Genomic DNA, 13,151 nt, shown 5'->3' on the forward strand with positions numbered 1-13,151 from the left:
CAGCATGATTGCTGCGCTCGCCCCAGAACGAGAGGATCCCACTCGCCGTTATTTTACAATATGGCGGGTGGGAGGTAAGAAACGTTTTTTTTGTTGTCACCTATGATTGGTTTCTGCAACAACTAAAAAATAAACAAATGCAAAAACGTAAGTAAACTGAACTGAAATTGTGTAAACTGATGAAACCTGATTTTGTATTCATCAATTTTTCATAGCAATTACAGAACTGAAGATGCCCGTGTAAAAGGATCCCTACAAGATCCAGATGTAGAGGTGGACCTACAGTATCTCTAAACCTATACTTTACCACTAATACTACAGTACTAACGCAAATTACCCCCACCCCGCATATTGTTTGGGAAGTTCTCAAGCCTTATCTGAGAGGGGGTTTTATTAAACATGGTTTGTGTCTTAAGAAACAAATCGGCCAATACATTTCTGACATTTGTCCCAAAATAACCATTTGGAAACCATTTTATAAATAACAGGAGACTCCTGACACTTCTACAGAAATAAAGAAACCTTAGCTAAAAAAGCTCTGCTTCCAAGGTGTGAAGGCCACTGTGACTGGGTACAGGCACATCTTCTATAAATGTAAATCCTTAGCCATGTCCTTTGAGGGCAGAGAGTGAAAACTTATCTCCTCTATCACCACAAACAACAGTATCAAGACTCCCCTACCTGTGGAAATTGCAGCAACCTATAAAACTTATTATGCTAGCTTTACAACCTGACACCTAACCACACAAACTTGCAAACCCTAATGCGGGGGTCAGCAACCTGTAGATCGCGATCAACCAGTAGATCACAGCCAGGTGACTGGTAGAATGCTGTCTGGGCTTGTTGACCTGCTATCCCTGAGCATCAAACAGAGTACAATGCAGAGGGCCTACTTGTAAAGTTGGAGCTGTAGTAGGAAGCAAGAGCCACATAAGCTGATGCCTCCTCTGTAGTGCTGGCTCTTGTTCCATGCGGAGTGATACCAACTGCACTCCACCTCTTATCCCGACTAGCGGTCTCCAGAGTGGTACCAGCAGCAAGAAAGAAGAGATTTTCAGGTCAGTGTGAAGCAATACACTGGGCATAATAGTATAGGGCTGTTTTCATATTAATGTGCTGCAGTTTACCCACACCGCGAGTCAGTGGCATCGTTAAGGGGAGGCTATTGAGGTTGGAGCCCCGAATCTGGGGCCCATAGCCCCAAGTCCAGGGCTGGCCCTACCATGAGAGTGTCCTGGGCTGCCTGACACATCGCTGTCCGCACTCCGTGCTTCACTGACATCCAGAGAAGGGAGATGAGTGTGAGAGTGAGTCTCCTCCTTGCTCCGCCCATATCATAGAGTCCGGAGGAAGTTTCGAACACTGAGCTCCTGAGCAGGTGAGTGCAGACCATGGGGGAGGGGTAAAACTCTGTATACCTAGCCTTTCTGTATACACCCAGCCTCTCTGTATACACCCAGCCTCTCTGTAAACACCCATCCTCTCTGTATACACCCATCCTCTCTGTATATACCCAGCCTCTCTGTATATACACTAGCCTCTCTGTATATACCCAGCCTCTCTGTATATACCCAGCCTCTCTGTATATACACTAGCCTCTCTGTATACACCAACCTCTCTGTATACAGCTAGCCTCTCTGTGTATACCCAGCCTCTCTGTGTATACTCATACTCTCTGTATACACCCAGCATCTCTGTATATATCCAGCCTCTCTATATACACCCAGCCTCTCTGTATATACACTAGCCTCTCTATGTACCCGGCCTCTCTGTATATACACTAGCCTCTCTGTATACCCAGCCTCTCTGTATATACCCAGCCTCTCTGTATACCTAGCCTCTCTGTATATACCCATCATCTCTCCATATACCCAGCCTCTTTGTATATACACTAGCCTCTCTGTATATACCCAGCATCTCTGTATATACCCAGCCTCTCTTTATATACCCAGCCTCTCTGTATATAAACTAGCCTCTCTGTATATACTCAGCCTCTCTGTATATACCCAGCCTCTCTGTATACCTAGCCTCTTCATATATACCCAGCCTCTCTGTATACCTAGCCTCTCTGTATATACACCAGCCTCTATGTATACCCAGCCTCTCTGTATATACACCAGCCTTTCTGTAAATACACTAGCCTCTCTGTATACCCAGCCTCTTTGTATACACTAGCATCTCTGTATACCCAGCCTCTCTGTATACACTAGCCTCTCTTCTATATACCCTAGCCTCTCTGTATGTAACCAACCGCATCTGGTGGCAGGTGACGTGACAAGCTCTCTGGGGACCCCGATGTAAGGTGGAGGCTCTCTGGGGATCCTGATATAAGGGGGATGCTCTCTGGGGACCCTGTTGTAAGGGGGAGGCTCTCTGGGGACCCTGGTGTAATTAGGGGGGCTTTGGGGATCCTTATGTAATATATAGTGATATATATATATATATATATATATATATATATATATATATATATATATATATATGTAGCAATAACTCTCGGTGGAGACGCTGGTTTAAGCGGGCTTGTTACCTTCACTCTCGACACCTCTGTTTCACCGGCACCGGGTCTAGGGTTCCGTTGAGTTTACCTCTGGACGATATAAGCACCAAACACTTGAGTAGGTTTTCCAAAGCTTTAATAAAACGAACAAGGGAAGTAGCAGGGAAGAGGTAGTAGGAAAGCTGCAGGAAAGCTCAAATACCTTTCTGTTGTATTTCTTCAGAACATTCTTTGTAACACTTGTAATTGAATAGTCCCCCTTTCGTAGGATTCAATCTTTGCCCTGGATCACTTGCCTAGCAGCCAGCATGTAGCACGAACAAAAGTCTCTGCCACAGACTTATATGGAATAAAACCCGTACGATCCTCTGCCACAGGATGTATTGGTTTGTGATGAATGTCAGATACAGTACTTGAACCTTTAAGCCAACCCGGCAGTACTATACTGTAAGATTACTTTGGAATGTGTCCTCCAACCGAAATCACCAGGCCCCTCTCCAGACCAGCACTCTGCATGATCCTTCCATGACAGGTCCTCCCCTGGGATCTTCTCGGTTGTCCAGCTTCTTCACTCAGGATAGACAGCTCAGGACCATTCCTCCGCTGCTGTGGTAGGCCCCAGACAGGCTTCTGGGCCCAACTACATGCCACAGCGACGCGGGCCTCCGAAACGGAGGACCACGAGGTGGTATTCCTAGTGCATACCTGTCGGCCAGGAGGGCCAGCAGGTGGCTGAAAACGACCATAAAACATGGCGTCTGTCCCATAAATACCCTCTCCCAGAATGCAACTCGGAGGACCACCTCCACCGAGTTATCTCCGGGACAGAGGAGCACTCATTCGCTTCAACACGTTGCTTTTCCAACACCTGCCGATGGTGACAACGACACCCACCGGCACAATGTGGAACTGCATGCAACGTCAGCCAAGCTGGAACAGAGGCAAATCTAACTTCCTAAAATAAGCAACCCACTAAATTTACCTATCAGCGGTAGATAAAAATCTACCAGCGCTCTATATATATATATATATATATATATATATATATATATATATATATATATATATATACACACACACACACACACACACACACACACACACACACACACACACACACACACACATGTATATTATATACATGTGTATGCCTGCCCAAGCGTATGACTTTCTTTACTTTGCTGCTATGGGCTCTAGCCCCAGATCTTTTGTAGACCTAGTAACGCCCCTGCCGCGAGTGCAGTGCAGTGTCCCTGCAGGTTTGCTGTTCTTAGCCATAGACTTCTACTATATCTTGTGGGTTTGGTGCACTTTCTTTTTTTTTTTTTTTTTTTTTCTTTTTTTTTTCTTTTTTTTTTTTTTCTTCTTTTTTTTTTTTTATGCCACCTCAGCAAAAAGGTTTACCTTGGGAATTCATTTTTTTTTTCAAATTTATATTCGAAAATTCTTCCCCTTGGTCTTCACATCATTGTGGCTTTTGGTCTATTTGCTTAATTCATAACACCAAGTATAAAAAAAAAATAAAAATAATATATCCCCCCCTGCTTCCACTGTTTATTATTACATTCTTACTTCCTACCCCCCCCCCCCCCGCCCTTCTACCCACCCCGAGACCATACCTCCTTGCTTCTCGCCCTTTCCTTTTTGTTTCCCATATCCGCCCTGGGTCGGGGTCTGCCCTCTCCACTACTCATGTGACCATATCTCAGCTGCTTTTATAGATTTTTTAAATTTTTCCCATACTTCCCACTTTGTCTTATATACCTCCATTTTTGTCCCGTCACTAAACCTTAAGTACTCCATCTCCTGTATCTCATTTATCTTATTGATCCATTCCCTCATGGTTGGTCTTTCTTTACTTTTCCAATTTTTGGCAATTAGGCTTTTAGCTGCATCTATAAGGTGGGGCAGGAGTGTCCTGAGATAGGCCCTCGTGGGCATTTCGCTCAGGTGAAATATAAGAACCCTAGGGTCCTTTGGCAGATCAAAATTTGTAATCGTTTTAATGTATTTTTTAATCTCCTCCCAGAAGACTCCTATCTCACGACACGTCCACCACATATGGGCCATCGTCCCTCTCTCATCACACCCCCTCCAACAGAGCCGGGATCTTCCTCCATCAATTTTATGTATCCTGTCCGGGGTCATGTACATTCTTGTTAGGCATTTATAGTTTATCTCCAATACTTTATAATTGACTGACGTGATCAGGAGTCGTTTCAACATCAGATCTACCTCTGACTCGGTCAGCGTTAAACCTAACTCCTTCTCCCATTTACCTATAAAAGCCCAGGTGTCCTTCCTCCTCAGCTCCACTAATATTTTATATATGCGGGAAAAGCCCCCTCTTTCATCTGTTTCCATGCATATTTTTTCTAATGGAAGTAAGTTTTTTGTTGTCCTAATTGGTTGAGGTAGGGATTCCACAAAATGTTTCAGTTGACCGTAGCGCCATGGGTTTATACTTAACCTATCTCTTCTGTTCTTAAGCTCTTGTATGGAGCATATTTTACCCTTCTCCACTACATCCTTCAGTTGCACATTCTCATCTAGGAGCCATTTACCAAACCACTCTTCCTTCCCCGGCGGAAAATAATCTACATCCTTTAGTGACATTAGCAGTGAGTTGTATTCCCAATGTTCCCTTTTGTGCGTAAGATCCCATATTCTAAGTGCATGTCTAGTGATTTCGTGTGACTCTATATTATATTTTCTTATTTTTGGTGAACACCATATTATTTTGTGTAGATTTGCCTTACTTGTTTTATTTTCAATTTCTACCCACTGTTTTCCCTTATTTTTAACCCATTCTACCACTCTCGCAAGTGCAATAGCCTCGTAGTATTTACCGATGTCTGGTGCTCCCCAACCCCCTTTACTTTTAACATTTATTAGTTGAGTGTACTTTAACCGTGGTGTTTTCCCTTTCCATATAAACCTTAATATCATTGAATGTAGTCTTTTGAGGTATGCAGGTGGGAGCGTAATTGGGAGCATCTGCATTTTATATGTTATTTTTGGTAAAATAACCATTTTGAAAATATTGATTCTTCCCGCCCACAACAGTTGTCCCCGATGCATTTTGTTTAGTTCTGCTTTAACCTCATTAATAAGTGGCAAAAAATTTGCTTGATATAATTTTCCTGCCGATGATGTAATTTTGATTCCTAAGTAGTTTAGGGCTTCTTTCTTCCATCTAAAGGGAAAGTGTTCCTGATATGCGTGGTCTCTTGTTTTGTTGGGGTTTATGTCTAATACAACTGATTTAGTGGTATTTACTTTAAAGTTGGATAAATTCCCGTACTCCTGCATTGTGGCCAACACATTCGGTAGGGAAACTCTTGGGTTTGTTATATATAGGAGAATATCATCCGCATAGGCTGCGAGCTTATATTCAGTTTCACCTATATTTACTCCTTTTATGTTCGGATTCTGCCTTAACCTAGTAAGAAGGGGTTCTAGTGCCAGCAGGAAGAGCATTGGAGAGATTGGACACCCCTGTCTCGTTCCATTATACATATAGAAGGGTTCGGACAGGGACCCATTAATTTTAACTCTCGCTGATGGTATGGAGTAAAGCGCCCTAATCCAGCTACGGATCTTATCCCCATATCCTACTTCTTTGAGTGTTTCCAACATGAAGTCCCAGTCCACCCTGTCAAACGCTTTTTCAGCGTCTATAGACAGGAGCAGACCTGGGACTCCACTCTTTTTAATTTCCTGAGTTATCAAGAGGGTTTTAATACTATTATCCTTTCCCTGTCTACCCGGTATGAATCCTACTTGATCAGGTTGGATGATATTTTTAATTGTTTGTTTTATTCTGCCTGCTATTATTTTTGCAAATAATTTTGTATCACTATTTAGAAGGGATATGGGCCTATAGCTAGAGCATAATGTGTCATCCTTTCCTTCCTTGTGAATAATCACTATGTTTGCCGCCAGAGCATCTCTGCTCATTTCCCCTCTCTCTCCTATTTCGTTTATATAGGCGCAAAGTTTTGGCACTAGATAATCTTGATATTTCTTATAGTATATTGCTGTCAGCCCATCTGGACCAGGGCTCTTTCCTGTCTGGGTCTCTTTGATGGCTTTCCTTATCTCGGGCTCTGTAATAGGGGCCTCCAAAGATGTTCTCTCCTCTTCTGTTATTTTACCCATCCCTGTTTCTTTTAAATAATTTCTAATTTTTTCTTGTTTTTGCCCTCTCTCTTTATCCTTCTTTTTATTTAATGAATAAAGATCCCCATAGAATTCTTGAAAGGTTTTTGCTATGTCCGCATCCTTATATCTAACTTCTCCTGATCTCGTCCTTATTTTATCAATATATCTAAAACTCTTCTTTTTACTTAGTGCCCTTGCCAGGAGTCTATTTCCATAAATATATCTCTCTTTTTTGACTAAGTTGTATTTTCTGCGATTTTCCACCTCTATCTGCTGTCTCATAGCTTCTCTGGCTCTATATAGTTTTCCCAGAGTCCCATCTTCCCCGGTTTCCTTATGCTGCCGTTCAAGTTTTTTAACTTCCTCCTGGAGCACACGAAAATTATTGGTCCGTCTTCTTTCTTTCTCCGCACCCGCCTTTATTATTATCCCCCTAATATAGGCTTTATGGGCCTCCCAGACTATTGACTCCGATGTTTCTTTTGAGGTGTTAGTTCTGAAGTAAAATTTTAATTCTTCTTGAATTATTTTATCAATTTCCCTATCATGAAGGAGATCCTCATTTAGTCTCCAGTTATTTGTTGGGGGTATTTGAACTTTTTGTTTAATTCGCAATGTCACCGGGGCATGGTCCGAGAAGGTTATAGGTCCTATTTTTACTTCTTCTACTTCTTCTAAGTTCCTATGTTCTACAAAAATATAGTCGAGTCTTGAGTACGTCGCGTGTACGGGGGAGTAGTAAGTGTAGTCTTTTGTTTTCTGATGCTGCATCCTCCATACATCAACTAGCTGACAAAAATGTAGTTTTTTCTTAAGTTTATTTAGCCACATTCCTCCAGTCCCCCGCACACGCGACGCACAATCCCTACCTGGCTCTAAGCACAAATTCATATCTCCTGCCACAATGACCCTCCCTCTCCTAAAACTATCTAGTTTCAATAAGATACCAATTAGGCATTTACCTGGGTTAATATTTGGGCAATAAATGTTAACTAAGGTATATTCTTCATCATTTAGTTTGCCCCTCAGGAACAGAAATCGACCCTCAGGATCAGTTAACCTCTCCTCTATCTGGAAGCGAGTTTCCCTTGCAAATCCAATCGCCACCCCCTTTGCTCCCCTTATTGGGGAATCTCCATAAAACCACAACGGGTAATCCCTAGACACTATCCTATGACTTCCCCCCATATACAGATGTGTCTCCTGAAGGAAGACCACCCCAGCTCTACTGGCTCTCAACTCGCTCATTATGTTAGCGCATTTTATGGGCGCGTTGAGACCCCTCACATTATATGTTACGAGGTTTATTCCGACCATTTATTCTTCTTTTCTGGACCCAAGCATGGTAGGCGAATAGGTTTGTACTGGTCTCGACCCTCCCTTATTCCCCACTCTCCCCCCCAAGCCCCACCCCCCTCCCCTACCTTAATCCCTCCCCTCCCCTCCCCCCCCTCTGCATATGGGGATATCAGGCCCTCCAATGGCACTATTGACCGTGGCCTCCCTTTCTCCACCCGGACCTACGGTTATCCCCCCAAGGGTTGAGCTCAGTGTGGGAGTCCCTAAATCCCCCAGCCCGCCCCGGGCTCCACCGGGCCCCCCTCCGCTCCCCCGCCACCCCCCCATCTCCCCAAAATCCACCCCCCCCACATCCCCAGCCCCCCCCACCGTCCCCCAATCAATTTTCTCAGACTTTATATTTTATTTTCCAGCCCCTCCGATCAGGATATAAGAACTTATCTTCCTCAAATTGTTTCTACACTTGTTTAGGGCCCTCTCTTATTAATTACTGGTTTCCAGCTTTGCATATCTTCTGCGATGTTCTGCCCTCCTGTTCTCTCCCACCATCCTGGGATATCTACAGGTGGAATGTCCAGTTTGGGTCTCTTCTGGGAACCTTAAAGTCGCTGAGCGCCCACCTTTTCGCCCGATCAGGCACGCTGGGAACCCCCAGGAATACTGCACTTCTCGAGCTTTAAGTTGTTCCAGTAATGGTCTGAGAACTCTTTTCCTTGCCCGTGTCTCAACTGCCAAATCCGGATATACTTGTAAATTAGATTCACCATATTTAATTATTTGGTTGTTTCTCAGACTTGCCCTAATTTTCTCTTTGTCTTGGTAGTTGTGAAACCTCACTATCACATCCCGAGGTGCTTCCTTATTAATCTCAGCTGGTTTCCTAAGTCTGTGTACTCTATCTAGTTTCACCCTCTTATCATTTGGATTGATAAGGCCTCCAAAAATTTGATCCACCTTTTCCTGCAAATTTTCCCCCTCCCCCTGTGCCTCTGGGAGGCCTCTAATCCTCAGATTCTTCCTTCGATTACGGTTTTCTTGATCTTCTAGTCTGTATCTTAAGTCCCTGTGTTCACGTTGCAACTCTTCTATCTGACTTTTCAGATTCCCCATTTCCATCCTCTGTTTTTCGTTCACCGTCTCCACCTCTTCTACTCTTCTCAGTATATGGCCCATGTCCCCCCGTATTGCTTCTGTTTCAGCTTTGATAAAAGTTTCCAGTCTGGCGAATATCTCCGCTATTTCGTTTTTTGTTGGCAATACTCCTTCCCGTTGACTCTCCATTGGGGCTATTTCTACTATTGCTGGGTTTACACTGAGAGATTCTGCTTCAGCTAGCTGCCTCCTTGTGTTAGCTTTAGGTGGGCGTTCAGGGGTTTTATTTTTTGATCCAGATATCTTTCCTGGACTTGTATGCGTGTTATCCTGGACCATATACTTCCTTATTGTGCCTGGGCTGGAGCTAGTTCTAGCAGACGCTCCTGCTGGATTTGCTGTTGCCCCCCCCTTACCCGCTTTTCCTCTCATTCTTTGCTTTGACCTCCCCTAGTGTGGCCTTTGACCCTAGAAGTCCACAGAACCTGTGGGCCTCTACTGCGATTTCCCTCCTAGAAGGGTTTCCCCACCCTGGTGAGGATCCAAGTAGTGCTGTTTAGGTCCATTAAGTCCGACGAGGGGTCCTTTGGTGTAGCCCCCCAATTGGACAAAGACCCCAGAAATCACCACACCTTTTATGTACCTTAGATGTATAGGCCTATGATCCCACCGTTCAAAAAGGGGGGTAGTGTTATTCAGACAGGCCTTACAAAGAGAAGCACATCCTCAGCTGTTCAGTTGAGTCACCTTTAATAAGTAACTTATCCAGGGACCCAATCCAGAGGTTTTACTTTCTTTCAGATGGGTTATGTGCCTTTGCAAATGCCTTACAGAGAATGGCCTGGATGGGTTTACACGGTTCCCTGTCTATGAGTGATTCACACAAGCTTTATTTTCTTCCCATACTATTTTGAATCTTGCATGTCATACAGTTCCAATCCTCACCTGCCCGCCACTGACCCTTATGTTACACGGAAAGCCCCAGGGGGCAGCCCAGTACCCAGCACCCTCACCAGCAGTTTAGAATAGTGCCCCCTGTAGGTCTTTTAATCATAGACATCAGGTCCCAAAGACATCGGCAAACCCGGTAGAGAGGAAAGGGACACCCGGCCTTGCCTATAATTTCTTTCAGGCCCTCTTCGTTGCGTTTACTTTACTTTAACATCAGACAATTCCAGTGTCCTCAAGTGAAAAAATCTGCACTTATTAGAGATATTTTGTGAACCTTTTGTAAGCCTTAAGGTGACCTGGTATCTCAAGTAATTTGAATGTGATGCTGTCCATACAAGATTAAAGTATAAATCTCTTTCAGTTCATATCACCCTTTCCTTTTGCATATTAATGCTCCAGCAATGATATTACAAATAAGGCACTTACCCTCTCCACCTTCTATTTTCTATTACACTTATCTGAGGGTGCCGGTCTTGGCTTCCCCTGTTATTGCTGTGTTCCAAGGGAGCTGTCGATAGTATCCATCCACCCTTCTCATCCAGCTCCCTCTCCATAAACTTTAGTGCTTCACTCGCTTGTGCTGGGGCTTCCCGAAGCATCCGCAGCTCTTGTTAGGAGATTGTTAACGCCGCTGCTCAGCTCGCCCCCTAGCCTGAGTTCCGAGGAGAGAGCAGTGGAGACGGGAGCGGAGCAGGAGGGGAGAACAGAGAGGGAGCGGGGGGGGGGGGGTAGCGACCGCTATCGCACGGTCCCGCGGTCTGATCCGGAGGTAGAGAGCTAGGAGGCGGCCGCCCGCATCCAAGCGAGAAGCGCCGTTGTCAGCGTCGCCACCTCACCGCTCGCCAGGAGGAGGGAGGGAGGAGAGATCCGGCATCCCCGAGCGATCTCCGAGGTCAGCCAAGCGCCCACATCCGGCTCCTTTGGTGCACTTTCTGAATGCAGGAGATTTGGTGTGGTTTCAGAAAGTGCACCACACCTGCAGGATATAATAGATTAGATAGAACAGAAGTCTTATATGGGTCTCAGAACAGTAAGGGTTCCTTTACATTTGCAGGTTTCGGTGGGGGTGGTTGTAAAACTCCAAAGTTAAGATGTGTTTTTTACCATCCCTGCCCCAACTGCACCTCCTTTAGCTGCGATGGGCAGGGGTGTACACATGTTGCAGCTGCAGCAAGAGTTATACACCCTGTTATGGGTGGTGGATGTAGCAACCTGCTAAGGATGACTTCTCTGCCTTTTGGCTAAGATCAAGTGTAGTATCTGTTCTTATCAGTTTCCAGGAGGTGGCGCTTGCTTCCGTCCCTGATCTATGGTGAGATAGAGATGGGATGGCGGTTGCTATGCAAAACCTGCTGGAGTAAAGGTGACCTGGACGGTTCGTAGCCAAAAGGGAAGCCTTCTGATGGGGATGGAGAACCATGGGGTCTGACCCGGAGGGTCGGGACCCTGGCCTTCTGGCCTGGATTGGGGCAGCTCTAGCTCCAGACAGTTATTCGGGAGAGAACGCTGGCTCCCCTTTCTCCCACCGGGGGAGCGGCCAGTATTTCCCAAATGTAATTAGGTAGGAGGGACGGAACGATGGTGAAACCTGATGGTAAAGGGCTCTCACCAAGCTTCCAGAACTCCATGCCTTTCTGCCTGGGGTGGGGGCTGCTGTGGTCTGGGCTGGTGGCCAGGGTTGGTCTTGAAAGCCTATGGATTAGTGCCCCTGGAGTGGCAGTCCAGGGGTGCCATAAAATCACTGTGAGTGGAAGTCACTTTGATTTGAGGCACCACAGTCACTGCACTATAGAACATGCTTTTTTAGCACCTGCTTCTTGGGCCGGGCCTTTTGGCTAGGACCAGAGGAATTTTTTATTCCTGGCTGGAGGGCCTGGTCATTGTTTTACACAATGGCCACCTTTTTCACTCTCCTCTCCACTATCCCTTCCCCACTTTTTATTCATTTTCTTTCTTTTGATTGAAACCTATGTTTTTGTCACGTCTTGTTCACGTTTGTCTCACTGTGTGATGAGTAAGGACGGGTCCTCGGGCCAGCCCTGAAAGTCTTGGGAAAGGGTGGACATGGCCTTCTGGCTTCGTCCGCCCTAACTCATGGGGTCTCCCTTCGGGGAGCCCCACCTAGTACTTGGGTGGGTTCTGTCTTGGAAGACCCTCCAGAGAACGGGGTCTGTCTGGTTTCGGCCAGATAGACCATTGTAAAGTACCTTTGTCCCCGTCTGGAGCCTAACGCCCCAGGGGATCAGGGAATTGGCACGTCTGTGTACCCGTTGCACTTTTTTGTGACCACTCTCTATGTGTGTGCACATTTTTTTTGGCACCGGGTGAAGTTTTTGGGTGTGTTATGCCAGGCATAGGCTTTCAATAAAAAAAAAACCTGCTAAGGATGACCCATTCAAGTGAATGAGGCCACACTGCAAGTGCCCTGCAACCTTGTGCAGTACAGCAAACAAGGGGTTAGAGCAGGCAACCTTGTGTTGTTTTCTCACCACCTGCTCTAACCCCTTGGACCCTGCAGAAGCATGCAACTGTGAGGCACTTGCAAAGTGGCTCCATTTACTTGAATGGGTCGCAATTGGCAGGCGGTAGCACCCATCAAAAGCAACTGGGGGTTTAATTCCTGCTGCGGTATGTGTACACCTTTTGGTAAACTGGTGACTCGCGCTTAACAAACTACAGTGTGTATAGCTGAAAAGTGATCAAACCTCACTTTGAACCAAATACAAAAGGACATATAATGATATATGACAAACTACAGTGTACATAGCTGGAAAATTGATCAGACCTCACTTTAAACCAAATGCAAAAAAAAAAAAAAGTGATCAGACCTCACTTTAAACCAAATACAAAAAAACATATAATGATATATCCAAAAAATGTGAAGAAAAATAAATTAACATAAAAAGCTGCAGTGCGTGATGCAACATCAATTAAGAAAATTGTGAATAATAGTCCATATAAAACACCCAAGTGTGGTGTAACAATCCAAAAAGGGTCCAGTTATATGGAACCATAGGTGTATGGGTCCACCACCATAAATAGAGTGCCTGGCCGCTTAGTGCGCATGGGCACCCGAGGCCACAACAATCTAATGGAATATAGACTCCAGCGAAATAGTCCATTACCTCTATTTCGATGGGACTGG

The 13,151-nt window shown here is 45.1% G+C and overlaps 1 pseudogene; it reads left to right on the plus strand.

The window, feature by feature from the left end:
* Window positions 1-11,227: 11,227 nt before the first annotated feature.
* On the plus strand, window positions 11,228-11,360 carry LOC141124370 (U2 spliceosomal RNA; annotated as a pseudogene).
* Window positions 11,361-13,151: the final 1,791 nt, after the last annotated feature.

The sequence above is a fragment of the Aquarana catesbeiana genome, linkage group LG01, assembly GCF_042186555.1.
Source record: "Aquarana catesbeiana isolate 2022-GZ linkage group LG01, ASM4218655v1, whole genome shotgun sequence".
NCBI classification, from domain to species: domain Eukaryota; kingdom Metazoa; phylum Chordata; class Amphibia; order Anura; family Ranidae; genus Aquarana; species Aquarana catesbeiana.